Source organism: Microcebus murinus, chromosome 14 (assembly GCF_040939455.1).
Source record: "Microcebus murinus isolate Inina chromosome 14, M.murinus_Inina_mat1.0, whole genome shotgun sequence".
In the NCBI taxonomy this organism is placed as follows: domain Eukaryota; kingdom Metazoa; phylum Chordata; class Mammalia; order Primates; family Cheirogaleidae; genus Microcebus; species Microcebus murinus.
The window spans coordinates 27,007,377-27,024,582 of NC_134117.1; the positions used below are offsets into that span (position 1 = coordinate 27,007,377).

At 38.2% G+C, this 17,206-nt stretch overlaps 1 long non-coding RNA gene and 1 pseudogene across 2 annotated transcripts in view; one reads left to right on the forward strand and one right to left on the reverse strand.

Annotated features, from left to right (window-relative positions):
* Window positions 1-17,206, forward strand: part of LOC142875495 (uncharacterized) — a 178,152-nt gene that overhangs the window by 145,120 nt on the left and 15,826 nt on the right. The window lies entirely within an intron of this gene.
* On the reverse strand, window positions 1,600-2,812 carry LOC105873296 (ADP-ribosylation factor-like protein 1 pseudogene; annotated as a pseudogene). The gene has a single exon (XR_001154961.3). The product of XR_001154961.3 is annotated as an ADP-ribosylation factor-like protein 1 pseudogene (transcript).

The window sequence follows — 17,206 nt, forward strand, 5'->3', positions numbered from 1 at the left end:
ATAACTCCTGTCTTAACTCTATCATAGCAATTACCATACTTTAGTGTACTGCTTGCTTATTTATCTGTTGTTCATATTCTCTGAAGACAGGGCCCATCAATTTGGTTTGTATTGTATCCAATACCTGGCAATATTTGGTGTTGATGTTGACTAAAAAGAATTGATTTCTAAAATTTAGCAGTTATAGCTTTTTTCCTTTGTATGGTTTTTATTTGTCAACATAAATTTGTTTTTCACATCCTTTCTGAAAAGCAGGTTTTGTTAGGAGAGAGAAAGGGGTATCTTGGGAGGCAGCACCAAAGGTGAATTGGGTGCAGAAAGGGAAAATGGGCACACTGAAGGCAAACTGCACTAATATAATAGTTTTGGACAGTGCTGTTCCATTTACCTCTGAGCTTAACATGGTTTCCCATAATTCTTATTTTTTGATAACACTGTAACATTTTTATATTATTTTCAATGATGAAATGAAAAGAATATATGTTTAATTTTGTGATCTCACAAAATTGAGCTGGTGATCTTTTTTTTGTTGTTACTTAAAATTAATTGAGTGCCAACAGAGCACTAGGCACATATATAACACAGAATTGTACAGTCTCTATGTTGTAGACTATATTATTTACATAGATTTCTCAAAGGTAACATTAAAGCATATATTTACAGAACTTTAGACAAAAATAACAATCCTGGAAATCAGCAAGTTTCTGTCTAGCCAGGAGCACCTTTTCATGAATGAGAGGGTTACGCAGAACTTATTGTGCAAGAGCTGGTGATCTTTTACCTGGGAGAAATATGTTCAAATTTAAAATGATCTGACAAACTGAGGAAATGGAAATATATAAAAAGAAGGAAATTTAAGTTTGGTGTAATTACCTTAGAAGATAAGTAGATCGGGGATGGCTTCATGTTCTAGGAATAGTATTAATGTCTGTAATAAGCCTTTTTTTTGGTAATAAGCTTTTAAGCCTGAGAATAATAGCAAAAAATGAAAAAAATTATAAGAAAACTTTATCTAATTATATTCTTTAAAGAGAGGTATAATTCTATATATATATATATTTTTTACTTCTTAAAATAGATTTTTTTATTTCCTTTAATGTCAATTTTTCTCTTTAATGTGTTATGAATTCCATCAAACATAACCATTTAGGGTTGTTTTCACTATGTCATTGATCACTTCTAGTATAGACAAATAAGTTTATAGACATTATTTTGAATGTACTGTGACTACTTTTATTAGCATAATTTTATTTGAGAGTTAGGTTATCTGTGTTGATGTTGCTATTTTCAGGAATATACAGTGTAGATTATCAGTCAAGCTTCTGACCCAAAAGTCTTACTTTGAGCCCTATACCCATTTAACTAGCAGGTGACCTTGGTCAAGCCAACCTATCAAAACCCTGGGTCCATGTCCATAAAGTGAAGATACTGTAACCTGTCCTACCTACCTCACCGGGTGCCCGTGTAGATCAACTATAGGACACGAGGTCAATATACATAAAAGTTTTCTGACAACTATAAAGTACTATAAAATGACAATTACAGGTAAGTCATTGAAGTTCAACCACCAAAATAATAGTCATGCCTATAACCAAAAGCTTTTAAATGAAATAGTTTAATAAGAAGTGGTCAGTTAAGCAGATTAAGACTATATTATGCACACTATGTTCCTAGCCTACTCTACTGAGTCTAATCTTTGGAAAGAGTTCATTTCAAGAGAAGAAAAATCTGAGTTATTTGTTAGTGTTTGTACAAACAAGCTACAACTACTAATTCAAAAATAGCAGGGTTTTTTCCCCAACAAGAGCGCATTCTTTAATAGAACTATATTTGAATAGAATTCCATACAAATAGAATATATACCTTAACACAAGAAAGCAAGGAAGGAATATTTTACATTGCACAGAACATTCAGGTGATTCAATTGAGTTACCCCTCCAACCAAATGCTTATTTTTCATATTTATTACAAACATTGCAGTCAGTTCAGTATATGACAACAATCATATAGTTTTAACATTTAGTAGTGTAAAAAACACTTGACTGTTTCCAAAGCGATACGTGACATACCCTTAGTTTCAGAGGAGCTGAAGGGACTGAATTACTGTCTGCTTTTTAATGTTTCAACCAACCATTCCATTGCCTCATCAAGGCCAATGCCTTTGGTTGCTGATGTTTTGAATATTTGCCATTTTCGGTCTTTCAAGGCAGGTAACCCAAGTGAATTTGCCATCTCTGAGGGGGTCATGGCCTGTTCCATGTCCTGCTTATTTGCAAACACCACTAAAATGGCTTTTCTCAGCTCTTCTTCCTCCAACATGGCAACTAACTCTGATTTGGAAATGCCAATTCGGTCTCGGTCACAACTGTCTACTACATAAATAACTGCATCTGTGTTTGAATAATAACATCTCCAGTATGGCCTGATACTTGTCTGTCCTCCTAAGTCCCACACTTGGAATTTAAGGTTTTTGTATGTCACCGTCTCTACATTAAATCCGATGGTAGGAATAGTAGTAACGACTTCTCCAACTTGTAATCTGTACAAAATTGTGGTTTTTCCTGCTCCATCTAATCCCAGAATTAAAATCCTCATTTCCCGAGTTCCAAACAGACTGGAAAAAATACTTGAGAAAAAGCCACCCATGATGAACCGCCTGTCCGCCCTCGCTGATCCTCAGAGACAGGCCCCGGCCTCGGCAGCGATTCCTGTTCAAGCCCCTGCGCCGCCACCTCCGTTCGCCTTGGCCTGGGGCTGCGGTTCCCAGGTTGCTTCCCAGCAAGCCTGCTCTGCCAGCAACTTCCACGTCGGACTCTAATTCTATATTTTAACCTAGAATTACCACATTATTATTCATAAGAAATGCTCGAGACAACATTTTCTTTTGGTTTTCTTCACTCCAAAATATTTTAAATAAGAAATTCTCATAACAATAACATTTCACATTTATGTATCACCTTAAATTCCTTTTGGTTGATGAAATAAAACTTTAGAATAATAGCATTTGTACTTTGTTTTATAATCTGTATGACATTTTTTCTTTACAACTATGAAAGAAGTTCATGTTGGTTGGAGAAAATGACAAGATATACTGTATACATGTAAAAAAACACATAAAGTGTAAGGTCCCCCACACCATCCACCCATGTTCTCCAATCCTACTTTCCTGGAATAAATACTATTAACAGCTGTGTAAACTTCCAGACCCTTTTCTATTCACATATAAATTTATTTATGTGTGTATATATAACATATGTAACAATTATGTAAATATAAAATATTTATTCACCATTAATTGAGTTATTTTAATCTACATCATTGCACATGTATTTTTTTTTTGCTAATTAAAATTTATTTATTTCGGCATATTATGGGGGTACAGATTTTAAGGTTTCAATAAATCCCCATTTCCCCCCGTCCGCCACAAGTCTGAGTCTCCATCATGACCATCCCCCTGATGGTGCACATCTCACTCATTATATATGTATATACTCGCCCCCCTCCCCCCTCCCACCTGCCCAATACCCTATTACTGTAGTACCTATGTGTCCACTTAGGTGCTGCTCACTTAATACCAGCTTGCTGGTGAGTATATATGGTGCTTGTTTTTCCATTCTTGGGAAACTTCACTTAATAGTATGGGTTCCAGCTCTAACCAGGAAAATATAAGATGTGCTATATCACCATTGTTTCTTAGAGCTGAATAGTACTCCATGGTATACATATACCACCTTTTATTAATCCATTCTTGGATTGATGGGCACTTGGGCTGTTTCCACAGCCTTGCAATTATGAATTGTGCTGCTATAAACATTCGAGTGCAGGTGTCTTTTTTGTAGAGTGTCATTGGATCTTTTGGGTAGATGCCCAGCAATGGGATTGCTGGATCAAACGGTAGATTCACTTGTATCGCTTTAAGGTATCTCCATATTGCTTTCCACAGAGGTTGAACTAGTTTGCAGTCCCACCAGCAGTGTAGGAGTGTTCCTCTCTCTCCGCACCCACGCCAGCATTTATTGTTTGGAGACTTTTTGATAAAGGCCATTCTCACTGGAGTTAAGTGATATCTCATTGTGGTTTTGATTTGCATTTCCCTGATGATTAGAGATGTTGAGCATTTTTTCATATGTTTGTTGGCCATTCTTCTGTCTTCTTTAGAAAAGTTTCTGTTCAAGTCCTTTGCTCACTTTTTAATGGGGTTATTTGATTTTTTCCTGCTGATTTTCGTGAGTTCTAAGTATATTCTAGTTATCAGTCCCTTATCGGATGCATAGGATGCAAAAATTTTCTCCCATTCTGTAGGTTGTCTGTTTACTTTCATGACTATTTCTTTGGCTGTGCAGAAGCTTTGTGGTTTGATCGTGTCCTATTTATTTATTTTTGTTGCTGCTGTGATTGCCTTTGGGGACTTCTTCATAAACTCTTTGCCTAGGCCGATGTCTAGGAGGGTGTTTCTAACTTTTTCCTCTAGAGTTCTAATAGTTTCATACCTTAGGTTTAAGTCTGTTATCCAGCGTGAGTTGATTTTTGTGAGAGGTGAAAGGTGTGGGTCCTGATTTAGCCTTCTACAGGTGGCTATCCAGTTTTCCCAGCACCATTTATTGAAAAGGGATTCTTTTCCCCAGCGTATGTTTTTGTCTGCTTTGTCAAAGATTAGATGAGGATGGTTTTATATCAGGATTCTCACATCTGTTCCACTGGTCAATATTCCTGTTTTTGTGCAAATACCATATTGTTTTAATTACTACAGCTTTGTAGTATAGTTTGATATCTGGCATATTAATCCATCCCATTTTGTTTTTGTTGCCTAGAATTGCTTTTGATATTCGGAGTCTTCTTTGGTTCCATACGAAGCGTAAAATTATTTTTTCTATATCTGTGAAGAATGCTGATGGGATTTTAATAGGTATTCCATTGAATCTGTAGATCAGTTTGGGTAGTATAGACATTTTGATGATGTTGAGTCTGCCAATCCACGAGCATGGTATGGATTTCCATCTGTTTACATCCTCTGCTATTTCCTTCCTCAGTGTTTCATAGTTCTCCCTGTAGAGGTCTTTTACCTCCTTGGTTAAGTATATTCCTAGGTACTTTGTTTTCTTTGTTGCTATTGTGAAGGGAATTGAGTCTTTGATTTGGTTCTCAATTAGATTGTTGTTGGTGTATATGAATGCCTCTGATTTCTGTGTATTGATTTTGTATTGTGAGACTTTACTAAATTCATTGATCAGTTCCAGGAGTTTCTTGGTTGAATCTTTGGGGTTTTCTAGATATAATATCATATCATCAGCAAACAGTGAAAGTTTTATCTCTTCTGCCCCTATTTGGATACCTTAATTCCATTTTCCTGTCTGATTGCTGTAACCAAGACTTCCAGCACTATGTTGAACAGAAGTGGAGCTAGTGGGCAGCCTTGTCTGGTTCCAGTTCTAAGTGGGAATGATTTCAATTTTTCCCCATTCAGTATGATGTTGGCTATGGCTCTGTCATATATGGCTTGTATCATTTTTAGGTATGTCCCTTCTATGCCTATTTTATTAAGTGTTCGTATCATGAAAGGGTGTTGAATTTTGTCAAAAGCTTTTTCTGCATCTATTGAAAGAATCATGTGGACTTTGTTTTTGCTTCTGTTTATGTGGTGAATTGCATTTATAGATTTACATATGTTGAACCATCCCTGCATCCTTGGGATGAAGCCCACTTGGTCGTGATGGATTATTTTTTTGATAAGTGTCTGGATTCGGTTCATAAGTATTTGTTGCAAATTTTTGCATCTATATTCATTAGGGATATTGGTCTGTAGTTTTCTTTTTTTGTTGCATCCTTTCCTGGTTTTGGTATCAGAGTAATATTCGCTTCATAAAAGGTGGTGGGGAGGTTTCTGTTCTTCTCCATGTTGTGGAATAGTTTCTGCAAGATAGGTACTAGTTCTTCTTTGTGTGGTAAAATTCGGATGTGAAACCATCTGGACCACGACTTTTCTTTTTATGGAGATTTTTAATTGCTGTTTCTATTTCAGCTGTCGAGATTGGTCTGTTCAGGGACTCTATTTCTTCCTGGTTGACCCTAGGGAGGCTGTGTGTTTCTAGAAATTGGTCCATTTCCTCCACATTTTCCAGTTTGTGTGCATAATGATTTTTGTAGTATTCATAAATTATATCTTGTATCTCTTTGGGATCAGTTGTGATATCTCCTTTTTTATTCCTGATGGAGCTTATTAGAGATTTCTCTTTTCTGCTTTTCGTTAGCTTAGCCAATTTTGTTTATTTTTGTTTATTTTGTTTATTTTGTGTCAACTTTGTTTATTTTTTCAAAGAACCAACTTTTTGTTTTATTAATCTCCTGAATAGCTTCCCTGTTTTCAATTTAGTTTAGTTCTGATTTGATCTTGTTGATTTCACTTCTTCGGCTGGGTTTGGGGTTGGTTTGTTCTTCTTTTTCCAGCTCTTTGAGTCGTTTCATTAGAATGTCTATTTGTGATCGTTTTGTCTTTTGGTATAGGCATTTATGGAGATAAACTTTCCTCTCAGAACTGCTTTAGCTGTGTCCCAGAGGATTTGATAACTTGTCTCTCCATTGTCATTTTCTTCATAGAATTTTTTTATTTCCATCTTGATTTCTTCATTTATGAAGTAATCATTTAGTAGGAGGTTGTTTAATTTCCACGTTTTTGTGTAGAAATGTGAGTTTCTGTGAGGGTTGATTTCTACTTTTATTCCACTGTGATCTGAGAAGGTACATGGTATGATTTCTATTTTTTTAAATTTCTTGAGATTTACTTTGTGTCCTAGGATATGGTCAATCTTAGAGAATGTCCCGTGAGCTGATGAGAAGAAGGTATATTCAGTGGATTTTGGTTGGAATGTCCTGTAAATGTCAGTCAGACCCAATTGTTCAAGGGTTTTGTTTAAGTTCATTATTTCTTTATTAATTTTCTGTTTGGAGGATCTGTCTTGTGCCGTCAGTGGGGTGTTGAAATCTCCGGTGATTATGGAGTTGCTATTAATCCATTTGCTTAGATCCAGTAAGGTTTGCTTTATGAAACTGGGTGCACCTATGTTGGGTGCATATATATTTAAAATTGTTATCTTTTCTTGTTGAACTGTGCCCTTCACCATTATATAATGACCCTCTTTGTCTTTCACTACTTTTGTTGGTTAAAAAACTAAATCGTCTGAAATTAGAACTTCCATGCCCGCCTTCTTTTGGCTTCCACTTGCCTGGAATACTGATCTCCACCCTTTTACTTTTAGTCTATATGCATCCTTGCAGGTTAGATGTGTTTCCTGAAGACAGCATATGCTTGGCCTGTATTTTCTTTTCCATTCAGCCAGCCTATGTCTCTTGAGTGGAGAGTTTAAGCCATTCACATTTATTGAGAGAACTGATAGGTAAGGTAGATTACTGTTCATTCTGTTGGGTTGGATGTTGTTGCTTTGATTTCTGTCTTGAGCCATTGTATTATCTGGCCTTTAATCTTTGGGTTTTGATTGTTTTTATATTCGTGAGTTTTTATTATGGTTTTCCGTTCATAACACTGTTTTGAGTAGTTCTTGTAGGGCTGGTCTTGTCTTGGTGAATTCTCTAGACTTTGCTTGTCTGAGAATGTCTTTATTTCTCGTTCATATATGAAGCTTAGTTTTACAGGGAATAAGATTCTAGGCTGGGAATTGTTAGAAGAGTGAGAATGGGGCCCTGTCTCTCCTTGCTTGTAAAGTCTCATTAGAGAAGTCTGGTGTTATTCGTATTGGCTTTCCCTTGTAGGTTACTTGCTTCTTTCTTCTTACAGCTCTTAGAAGGGCCTCTTTAGTTGATATTTTGGTCAGTCTGATGACTGCATGACGTGATGTATTCCTGTTTTCATTGAATCTCCCAGGGGTCCTCTGAGCTTCTTGAACTTGTATATCGAGGTTTTTTAGCAAGGCCTGGGAAATTTTCCTCTATTATATCTTCAAACAGCTTGTCCAACCCTTGAGTGTTATCTTCTTCTCCTTCTGGTAACCCTATGACCCTCACATTAGGTTTCTTCACATAATCCCACAGCTCTTGTAGGCTTTGCTCTTTTCTCTTGTTTCTCTGCTCTATTTCTGTGACTGATTTATTTAATTGGAGGGTGTTATCTTTAATCTCTGAGATTCTTTCTTCTGTGTGATCTACCCTGTTCTTGAGACTTTCCACAGTATTTTGTAATTCCCTGAGTTTATTCTTCATCTCCAGGACTTCGGTTAAAGTTTTCTTCACTGTGTCGATCTCTTTAGTGAACCTTTGTTCCATATCCTGGAGGCTTTTTGTGGTTTCTTTGTGTTGATTAGTGAGTTGTTGTTGCAGGTTGGTGAGTTTTCTTATGATCCACATACGAAATTCCTCTTCTGTCATATTGGTTGGGTGATTTGGGTTGGTGTCCATTTCTAGGGGGCTGGTGCTCGTCTTTGGGGGTGTGTTTTCCATTTGGTTCTTCATATATCTTGAGTTCTTTCGCTGATTTCTTCCCATGTCGATCCGTTGTTGTTTCTTTCCTTTAGGTTTTTGTTTGGGTATTCACATACCTTGTTTAGTTTCTGAGCTGTTAAGTGGTGTCTGTGGGTGAGATTCGACCACTCCCTGTATATTGAATCAGTGGGTGCCGTGAAAAGGCTGTTCAGGATGCCGTCCCTGTTAGTAGGTGGCGCTTGCTTGGAGGAACAGGCTATGCTGTTGATTTTGTGTCCTATTATCAGCTCTTGTTTTGGGCGGAACTGGGTTGGGTAAGCCTGCCCTCAGGCACCACCAATGTCGTTAGCAGGGGTCAAAGTTCTGTGCTCTGCTTCCAGGAAAAGCTGTCAGGGCGGGGCTGGAATGGTCCCACTTAGCCAGAAAGTCTGGGTGTGGGAGTGGGGCTGTCTGATACCGGCAGTCTGAAGCGGGCCTCGCTTCTTTCCACCCTCCCCAACTCCGCAGCTACTCTTGGGTCTCTGCCAGCAGGCCAGACCACAAGCCACCAGGCCTTCCCGGACTGTGATGCCGGCGGGGAGGTTCCTTCGCAGGAACGCCACTTGGGCTGGGCGTATGGCCTCCTTTTGGGAGTAGGGTTGCCCTTTAGGATGCTGATCTGCCCCTGAAGGCACACACACCTCAGTAGGCTGTTCACGTATAACCCTTCTGTGCCCCGGGCAATTCTAGACCTCGGTGCACGGGATCTGGTCTTCAGGTCCGACCTCTGGGTCCCAGAGTTCAAACTGTATCCCCACCAGGGAGAGGAGTTCTGGTTCCAATTCACCCACAGGGAGCCCAAGCTGGGTCTATGTCTCTCAACCTCTGAGTGGGCACTATTCTCCTGGGAGCCCTGTGCCAGCAGCACCTGGGAGGGCTGGCAGGTAGGGAGCTCACAGTCTGAGTTCCCATTGAGTCAGCTGTAGGGTCCCTAAAGGGAAGGTCCTGTTCCCTGGAGGTGCCTCTGGCTGGTGGCTGTATTATTTCTCTGGGCAGCCACGGGTAGGGTCAGCGGAGGGGAGGAGGAGGCAATATGGCGCCTGTCGCTGGGCTCGAGTCTGTGCACACGGAGGTGCTGGGAGGGAGTTGGGAGCCTGGTGCCACGTCCACTACAGGCTCACCGCTGGCTGGCGGCAGCTGTCTCTGGGCTGGTATCCGCAGGTCTCTCCACCCGCTGGGGAGCCCACCAGCAGTCCCAAATGGAGAGGAGCGGAAACACCAAATCCACCTACCCTTGGCGCTGGTCTCCAGGCTGCTCCGGTCTGCACATGTATTTTTATGAAATTATGATAATATTTCTGATTGTTTACTAGAAGTAGAATTGATAAAATTTATTCACATTTTAAATGTTACAGGTAAGTTGCCTACCTAACTAGTTTATACTCTCTCCAACTGTAATGTTAGTATCCTTTTCCCCACACCCTTGCCAATATGGATTTTTTTTTTTTTTTGAGACAGAGTCTTATTTGTTGCACAGGCTAGAGTGAGTGCCGTGGCATCAGCCTAGCTCACAGCAACCTCAAACTCCTGGGCTCAAGCAATCCTCCTGCCTCAGCCTCCCGAGTAGCTGGGACTACAGGCATGCGACACCACGCCCGGCTAATTATATATATATATATTAGTTGGCCAATTAATTTCTTTCTATTTATAGTAGAGACGGGGTCTCGCTCTTGCTCAGGCTGGTTTCGAACTCCTGACCTCGAGCAATCCGCCTGCCTCGGCCTCCCAGAGTGCTAGGATTACAGGCTTGAGCCACTGCGCCCGGCCCCCAATATGGATTTTATTAGTCTCTTTTATCCTGATCTCTAATGAGGTAAAGCATCTTATATTTCTTCTTCTGCAAATTGCCTATGTATGCCATTGCCATTTTTTTCTTTACTTTTTTTTTTTTTTTTTTAGAGATGCAGTCTCGCTCTGTTGCCCAGGTTGGAGTGTAGTGGCAAGATCATAGCTTGTTGCAGCCTCCAACTCTTGAGCTCAAAGGATCCTCCTGTCTCAGCCTCCTGAGTAGCTGGGGGTACAGGCATGTGCCACTGTGTGTAGATAATTTTTTGTCATTTTTTTAGACACAGGGTCTTGCTATGTTTTCCAGGCTGGTCTCCAACTCCTGGCCTCAAGCCATCTACCCACCTCAGCCTCCTGAGTAGCTCGAATTACAGGTGTGAGCCACTCTGCCTGGCTCTATTTTTCATATTAATTTGTGAAAGTTTTATATTATTAGAGATATTAACATTTTGTTAAATATTTGTTATAAATATTTTCTCTCACTCCAACATTTATCTTTTAACTTTGTTAATAGTATGTCTTCCAAAAAATTCATTTTTATTTTGTCAAATCTTCAAGATTTTCACGTGTTCTCATAAAATTCTTAAAACGAATATATGAAAGTAAGAATTCCTATCATAATCATAGAGATGAGCTAACTGAGGTGCATAGAGCTTCAGTGACTTGTCCAAGGAGGAAAGGCACATATAGGCCTACAGTGCTAGAAATGCATAGCATGACAAGAGAAACTGTACAGAATAGGTGAATAGGCTAAGGAGCCACAGATCAAAGAATGCTTTAGTACCACCCTTTTCCCTTCCAGACTGATTGTTGCTTAGGGCCCTGCCATTATTCAAGAGTCTTTAATGAAGCTGTGCCTAAAGCAGCAGTAATAGTTTTACAATGGCCTCTAGGTGGTTCTGGTGATATGAGGTGTTTGTAACTTCTTTGGCTTGGGTTTGACACCCATTTCCCTTCCTTGCCTCTCCCTGCCAACTTTGTTTTATGGTTCTTGGCTCAGATCTTGGATATTAACTTTGCTTACTTCATGATTTCTGGCTCTGATCATTGGCTGTGCCTATGGATAGAGTACTGGCTCTAATCTCAGTGGATCCCCTGGTTCCAGTTTTGGCCATGGTTGAAGGCCATAGTGCTGATACTGGCTTCTTAGGCCTTGTATCAGTGGATAACAGAGAGATGGAGAGTTGGGAAAAATGCAACAGAAAAACACTTTTAAAATGTCCTCAAAATGTTTAATGAGAAGATTTATCTACTGGATACTAAATATCTGTAAACAAGAAGAAGAAAGTTGGAAGAGTGGTACATTTCATTCATTTGTCTGACTGTAAAGAACTAGTTATGGGCAGTTTACTCTCTCAGCATGAATTAAAGTTATAAATTTTTCTTAATCATTCTGTCACTTGGGGTTGGAGAATAGCAGGGAGACTAGAAGAAACTGTCATGTACCTCCTAGCCAATCTAAAATCTAGAAAGCAAAGTAAGACCTATATGAGGGAGTTACCATGAAACAAGAAAAGCAAAGTACAAAACATTGTGCATAGTTTAATTCTATTGTTGTAAAATAAAGCACTACCCTAGAATGTTGTATTGGTTATGATTCTAACTCATAAGCAGTAAAATAAACTCTGGCTAATTGAACAGAAAACCTCTTAATAGGGATTTTGGAGGCAAATTTATAGAAATCTTGGAGAATTTGCTTTCCCTACTCGTTCCTCCCTCCTTTGTGCTCCCTCCATCCTCCCCACCACTATCATGAGCTTACTATAGTCATATATAGTCACTGTCCCATGGGGAAAAGCCAAAATTTTCTCCCTAATACTTCTGAGCAGATGGAAACTTCTACCTTATGAATTTTTTATTAACACACATTTTTATTTTAGAGTGCTTTATTTATAATATCTCATTTAATCCTTATAAAAATTCTATTTGCAGATAGGGAATGTGAGATGTGGAGAGCTTAAGTAATTTGCCCCAGCTCACATAGCCAATAAGTGGCAGAGCAGGAGGTTCCATAGTCTGTCCTTGTAAGTATCTTAACCACTGTGCTGTGCTGCCCTTCTTAGGTGAAATATGGCAGAGGGTAAATGTTTTCTTTAAAAATAGCTAACATTTATTGTTTTATTGTATTCTAGGACATGTACTATACACTTTACATGTAAACTGTTACTTAATCTTCATGAAAGTCCTTTGTGTAAGATACTATTAATATCTTTATAGATATCAAAATTGAAGTTTGGAGAGATAAATGCCATATAATTAGTAATGGCAGTGCTGGAATTTATGTATATATCTGTCTAATGCCAGAAACTATATTAACTAACCTGCTATACTTATCAAAAACAAACAACAAACCCCAGCTACTTTTAATCTTCTAAATAAATCTACAATTATAAAATCAGACATTGAAAGGCAACTTTCAGAAATCTCTGAGAGAGTAACATTGCTTGAGGACTTGGTATGGGAGCATTGTATGGTAATGGACAGCATACTGAGCCATCTGAGAAACAGGGCATTAGAGTTAGAACTGCCACCAACTCATTATGTGACCTTGTGCAAGTTAGTTCTCCTCTCTGGATTGAAGCTTTATCTATAAAAGCATAGGATTAGTTTATCTCATTGGAACTTTCTGATTCTAATATTCTACTGCTGCAGATAGATTTTATAAAGGAGATATTGGACTGTCTCTTGGAGTTTGGTTTTGCCTGGCTGCTCAGTTTGACTTCATGCTGTCTGGGCCTTTTTTGGATTCTTTTCCAATTTGATGGATTCCCTTTGCCATGGCAGGCATATTTCCTTCCTCCCCAAGTTCTCCCTGTCATCATCACTCTTTCTCTGGTGTGTCACCCCTTCCTCTCAACGTCTGGATTTCTTCTCTGCAGGGGTTTCTGCATAGAACCATGCTCTTCTGTAAACCGCCATGCCAGCCCTCTGTACCTGTCACCAGATACTCAGTAACCTTGAGTTCTTTATTGTTGCCCGTTTTTTTTTCATTTTCTGTAAAATTTTAAACACTGTAAGCTTAAACTTCTTAATACACAGTTGACTTTAAACATAGAATTATGTCCCCCAATATATACCTCAAGGACATTCTTTTATACCCACATTATCTTTTTATTATGTCTTTTGTGGTTTATTAACCATATTTTACTATGTTTGTAATAATTGTTCTCTTTTTCTTTTAGACTGATTCTTCTTTTTTATCCATAGGTTGTTTTGGGGGGAGGGAATGAGAGGGGGTGACATGATATTATTGCTTTTTCTGGCACTTTTTAAATTTTGTTCTTATTAGGCAGGAAGCATTTTCTTCAATATATTGTTGAGAGTTGAGATTTTCCTCATACAACTTCTCTAAGCTTTTATTTTCATTATATCTGTATGACATTCCATATTGCCATAAATTTTCAGATATGTTGAATTATATGAAGTGTTTATGGTTATTATATTACTCTTTTATGTGTCTCTTATGTGTCTACAACTAGACTATGGTTTTTTAAGGTCTGGACCATAGCTGTAGTAGCAACTCCTGGTCTGGTACCTTTATCTAGGTATGGTCCCTTCAGTGAAAACTCTGTGAAAAGTATTTGCCAAAACACACTTATAAATTTTAAACTGCTCTTCTTGTGTATTTTTTTAAATACAACTTTTTACTCTTTCAAAATGACATATGAATTTGTTTTTACCAATAAATAAGTCTACTAATATAGAGATGCCAATTTATTTGGATGGACGTGTTATTGTTTTTATTTAGAAAGAGAGAAAGAAAAGAAAGGTACTGGTACCTATATTAGCCTTTATCATGACCAAAATAAAGCACTAGTAGATACTTGAAAATATTTGTGATCACCAAGAAACTACACTTTCTTTATGCCCATGAGAATGAAAGAAGATATATAAAAAGAATAGGCAAATAGAAAATTCTTAACAGTTTAAAAGTAGGGAGGGAATTTATTTCAGATATATATTTCTTTAGACTTCAGGCATCTGATTATCCCAAGAATGAAAAGTTCACCACAGTTCCTCACAGTACAATGGAACACTTCAGTTTTTAAAAAATCTACTCATATAGATGCACCACATGAGACTCTTGCTACAGCAATTCTGGAGCTGAAACTTAGATAATGGTCTTTATGGGTATAAAAGAGGGATTGGTAAACTATGGCCCATGGGCCAATTATGGCCCTCTGTCTTTTTTTGTGTAGTCTGCAAGCTAAGAATGGTTTTAACATTTTTAAATGGTTGAAAAAATATCAAAGAAAGGATAATATTTCATGACATGTGAAAAGAATATGAAATCCAAATTTCTGTATTCATAAATTGGAACACAGCCACATTCATTTGTTTACATATTGTCTATGGTTGCTTTTTTGCTACAATGATGAAGTTTAGTAGTTGCAACAGAGCCCATATGGCCCACAAAGCCTAAAATAATTACTATCTGGTCTTTATAGAAAAAGGGAGGAGGCTCCTCCCCCAACAAAACATTGGGGGAAAACTAAGGCAGAATCCCTTTCCTGTTACCTTTTATTTCTTCCTTTGCTCTCCTATTTCCAAGTAAGCTCTCTCTTTCTCTTTCACACATCCCCACCTGACTTTACCTCCATATTCACAAACATATTATATTTTTATGAAAGAAAGAACACCAAAGTCTTTCAGGGTTTGTGGTTGCTCCTAATTTTTTAAATTATATTTTCCTTTATTGCTTTAAATCTGGAGTTTGAACCATCTGGGAAAGAACTGAGGATTGCAGTACGTAGGCTTTCCATTTGGCAACAGCTAAAAATAGTGCTAAGACTAGTCAAGAGCAGTGAGACTGACAATGAAGCTTTGTTGGCCTGTATTGGGAAATTTGGACCAAATCTAACACTTTGAGTGCCATTTTTGACCACCATGCTGGGAATTCAGTTTTATTCCACAGTACAGAAAACCTTTAGGGGTTAAACTGCAAACATTCAATTCTTTATGAGGAGATAACAACACAAAACTAGAGGCTTAGTTTGAAGGAGAAGCTGACACTGATTCAAACAAAATTTCATTAACTAATTTGGGGAGCACTTTAAGCTGCTCTGAGCTATACAGTCCCCCCTTTTCTCATCTCCACTGGCACTCTAAGAATCAGATCACCTGGGGAAAGCAGATTTAAAAAATTCCAGATGGTGTGTGTGATGCTCCAGCTGTGGAGAATCTCTCCCAGTCAGGCAATCTGCCTTTCTGCCGGAACCCTCTAAAACTGTGCTGCCCATTTGTCATGCTTCTCCAATTGCAGCCTTCTGGATAGCTTCTCTTTGCCTTGTCTGACTCTTCCTTTCCAGTTTTTATCATCCCAATCCATGAGCTAATGTAGTAACTTCTCTTCATTGGCTATAAATCCATACAAGAACCTGATATAAAATATGGTTTTGTGAAGGAAAATTCGAAAACATCTGTTTTTTACCCATAAGATTCAGTGTTCACTTGTCTCATATGATGATGTGACTGTTTGTGCATGTGTGAAAAAGGAAAGAAACAGGAAGAGGGGAGGGAAAGGCTAGCATGAGAGTGAGCAAGAAAGAATTCATGCATGTGTTTTTGCAGCCAGCTGGGCAAAATAACTTCATCTCCATGTCAGCTTGATTAGAATCCTTGGTTAATGTTGGGAAAGGTCAGCCTTCCTGTCTTAAATGACCTTGATGGGGCTACTGAAGAAGTGATTGCTTTTGGATTGGTACTGGCTTTGTCTGGAGTTATTCCCAGCCTGTAGTGGCAACCTGAAAGCTTATCGACCTTTTTTTGGTCTCCAGAGGGTTTAGGTGGATCTTCCTTGGAAGTTTGAGCACTGTAGGGGAGGTTAAGGGAAGAGGCAGATGGCAGATGAAACCCCCTGCTGTTGGCTGCTTGTTGTGTCTTTCCATTGTGGATATACCTTTCCTAATCTGTAGAATATTAAATGGGTGAATTTTGGAACTTTCCATTTTAGCAATATTATAGTCTATAATTGGCTTCAGGTAATATGGGACATGGGTCACTTGGATTTTATTTTAGTTGGTACTTGGTATCTTTTGAAATATAAATGGAAAATTACATAAATTTGTAGAAATTGAAAAATTTTCCATATTGGCAATTTAAAAAAATCATAATAAAATTTATATATGACAAAATATAAACATATTAAGTGTACAGTTTGATTCGTTTTGATAAAGGAATATATCTATGTATCCATCACCTCAATCAAGATCTAGAACATTTCCATCAGAATATCTTCCAGAAAGTCTGCTTATTATTCCTTTCCAGTCAATACTCACCTCCCAAAGGTAACCACTTTTTTGATTTCTTTTTTTTTAACAGTATGCCTGCTATTTATTTATTTACTTTTTTACTTTACAGAGTTACTTTTTTCTTTTTGTTTTATTTCAGAGTATTCCAGGGGTACTAATGCTTTGGTTACATAAACTGCCTTTGTAGTGCCCAACAAGCATGCCCATCCCCCAGGCAGCAGGACTGCATCCATTAGGTGTAGATTTGCCAATCCTCTCCTCCTCCCTCCCACCTGCCCAACACCCTATGAATGTTACTTCCCATATGTGTACATTAGTGTTGATCAATTAGTACCAGTTTAATGGTGAGTACATGTGGTGTTTATTTTTCCATTCTTCTGATACTTCACTTAGAAGAATGGGCTCCAGCTTCATCTAGGATAATACAAGAGGTAGTTCACCATTTTTTTGTGGCTGAGTAGTACTCCATGGTATAGATATACCACATTTTATTAATCCACTTATACATTGATGGGCACTTGGATTGTTTCCACATCTTTGCAATTGTTAATTGTGCTGCTATAAATATTTGAGTACAGATGTCTTCTTTATGGAATGTCTTTTTTTCCTTTGGGTATTAATAGATACCCAGTAGTGGGATTGCTAGATCAAATGGTAGTTCTACTTTTATTTCTTTGAGGTATCTTTATACTACTTTCCAT